This window comes from Triplophysa dalaica, chromosome 5 (assembly GCF_015846415.1).
Source record: "Triplophysa dalaica isolate WHDGS20190420 chromosome 5, ASM1584641v1, whole genome shotgun sequence".
NCBI lineage: Eukaryota > Metazoa > Chordata > Actinopteri > Cypriniformes > Nemacheilidae > Triplophysa > Triplophysa dalaica.
In genome coordinates, this window is record NC_079546.1 from 19,921,896 (window position 1) to 19,924,922 (window position 3,027).

Genomic DNA, 3,027 nt, shown 5'->3' on the forward strand with positions numbered 1-3,027 from the left:
TGGGAAGTCCCTGTCGAAACGAATGCGAGACGACATATAAACCCTGAGTAGTCGTGGCCGAGTGGTTAAGGCGATGGACTAGAAATCCATTGGGGTCTCCCTGCGCAGGTTCGAATCCTGCCGACTACGTTTGAGGTGCATTTAGCTCAGATGCTGATTTGTATCTCTAGAGGCGAAAGAGCAAACTTCATCTCGGCCGAGTTCTGTGCAGCCGTCTGTTAGTTCGCCTTGATTGTGTGGTTGGTTAGTACTCTGTGTTGTGGCCTCAGCGAATCCGGATCGAGACAACTTTTTGGGGGGGCTTGAAGAAACTGCTTCCCGCTCGCTTTGGAACTGTGTTGGTGTCGAACGCCTTCCATCGGGTGATTGGATTCCCTGAGTCAGTAGCCATGCTGGAGAAGTCAGCTGGCAGGGAGGTGGAGAGAGACTCAGCAGAGGGCAAAAAGTGGGAGGAAACAGAGAAGCTTGGTTCATCTGAGGGACTTGACACAGTAATATCAAGGGTCTGTTCTTCACTGAAACCCTCATCGTCCTCATTCTCTCCTTCATCCACATCCTCAAGCATGTTCTCTGTCTCCTCTGAGTCGGGATCCATCACAAGTGGCTGTCCAGTCTGACTCAAAAGGTAGTCAACACCAAGCAGCTCTCCTACGAAAAATAACAGAAATGCACACACGCCATTAATTATCAAACTATTCAATAACTATAACAATAACTGATCAATATAGATAGAATGCAATTGTAGACTTCTCTATTTGCAATTAGAATAATGAATGTACATACTTAAAGGGATAGTTCACCCAAAACTGAAATGTCCGTCATCAATTACTCACCCTCAGGTTGTTGCAAACCTGTATTAATTCCTTTGTTCGCCAAAACCCAAAGGAAGATGTTTGTGTTTATCCACCATTCACTCCTATAGTATTTACTTTCACTACTGAAGCAGTAAATGGGGGATTAGATATGTCTGGTTACTGGCATTGTTCCAAATATCTTTCTTTGTGTTACATAAATGTATACAGGTTTCAAACAACCCGAGGGTGAGTAAATGATGACAGAATTTTTGTGTGAACTACACCATTTATTCTGTTATCCTCACTTACATAAATGAACTATAGTACCTACACCTACTGGTAAAAATAATATTTAGTTTGAACATTGGAAACCCACGAACCAAAAGTATAAGGTAGCTAGAAAAGCTAAAACATACCAGTGTATTTGGCAGGTGACCTGAAAGTTGGCACAGAAGCACAGCCAAACACCTTTAAGCTGTTGGTGTTAACACAGTGGGCCATATCCCCGGAGTAAATTAGGAGAGATGGTGTTTGCTGGTCACTACTTCAAAAAGATTCAGTGCAGAAAAGACGCAGCTCAACCAAATTGCCTGAATAGAGTGTAGGTCCTTTCTGCAGAGCCGCAGGAAGTTTCTGATGTCCTGCCATGGGTGCGTCTGGGGCTTGGATACCCTGCTTCAAAATCTCCTGTTCCTGTGACTTGCAACACCTGCTTAACCTGGGAAAAAATAAAACAACCAATATTTACAAACATTTAAGCAATAATAAAAAAGAGCATTGACACATAGCAATTGATCATAACCTCGTCTCGTGTATTAAAGCTTTTGTAAAATGGCTACTAGATTGAGATTAACATTGTATTATGGATTAAATATTCTTGTTGACTTGTTTCTAGACCAGTCAAAGCACCTCATTGTTACATTGTTACAAGTCAACCGTGTCAATTACTTGATTTTAGTATAGCAGTAACAATGCTAATTTACTCAACATTGTGTGACTGTTGCAGTGTTCACTTCTGGGAGCTGGATGGTGGTCTCGCTCATCACCTTTGCATTGGTGAGGATGCACTCTCTGATGTGCTTGTAAGCACGTGCTACCATTGTGAAGCGGGACACCCTTAACCCGTCACAGCGCACTGCGTTTGAGTACAGAGCACAGAGCCTTGTGAAGATGGCCTCCACCACTCGGTTGCAGTCAGGCCACTGTGCAGGACTATGAGCCCCAATGAAACACCTATAAATTATAGCAAGATACATATTATTAATTTAAGATTGTTTTCTATTTGTTATCCTTACTTTGTTTTTGTTGTACTCTAATTTTGTTGTTTTATTTTCACTTTTCTATTCTCTCTGTTTAGCTTTTATTTGTGTTGTCTTGGTGTAATTTTTAACATCTGTTCATAGCTATGTTGTCTTTGTTTTTTAGGTTGATGTGGAAATATCATATCAATAAATTAGTTCTCTACTTGGTTACTGTGCTGTGGCATTATTACAGCTTTATACACTGTTTTAAGACAGCCTGTCGGGTTTTTTTCACAATAGTGGCCCCCATAGCTGTGTCCATAGCAACTTAAAATTACTTCTCAACATAAGGTCAACATTAAACATAAATCACAACAAAAAAAATATGTTTTAAACTTAACAGGCTGCAGAAAGATAAGCTTGTCATGAAGACGACAGGTTTAACTAATTAGGGCCCGAGCATGAAAAAGCAAGCCACAGGCTTGCTCTGCAGTGCATAGCCCTCTTTTTTCTGTGTTGATTATTATTATTATTATTATTCCTATCTCGCTTTGATTGCAATTTAGACAGCCTAAACATGCTCGAAAACTCACAATATATTGCACACACATCAGACCTTGCAAAACTTAGACACCTAAAACTGCCCAGACCTCTACGCAATACGTACATGCACCAAAATTGGTAGGCTCATGTAAACCCTGAATCATTAAGAAAAGTCTCTTGGGGCATATCTCTAAACCAAACAGGAAGTCCGTTATTTTTGATTTCCTGTTGAATTTTGTAATTTGTTTCAATTTCCACGCATCGTATTTGAACAAACTCCTCCGAGAGATTTTATCTGATCAACATCATATTCGTGTCATTTTCATCTTAAGGCCTCTGCAAAGCTAAATTGCGGAGATCCTGACTTTTCGTCAAGAAATGTGACCCTGGCGGCCTCCTAAAGTTTAGCCTTCGCCATGAACAGCAAGTTGTTGTTTCTCAGGCATAGA

The 3,027-nt window shown here is 40.7% G+C and overlaps 1 non-coding gene across 1 annotated transcript; it reads left to right on the forward strand.

Moving 5' to 3' along the window:
- Positions 1 to 47: 47 nt before the first annotated feature.
- Positions 48 to 129, forward strand: trnas-aga (transfer RNA serine (anticodon AGA)). Its single transcript has one exon. It is a non-coding gene; the product is annotated as a tRNA-Ser (tRNA).
- Positions 130 to 3,027: the final 2,898 nt, after the last annotated feature.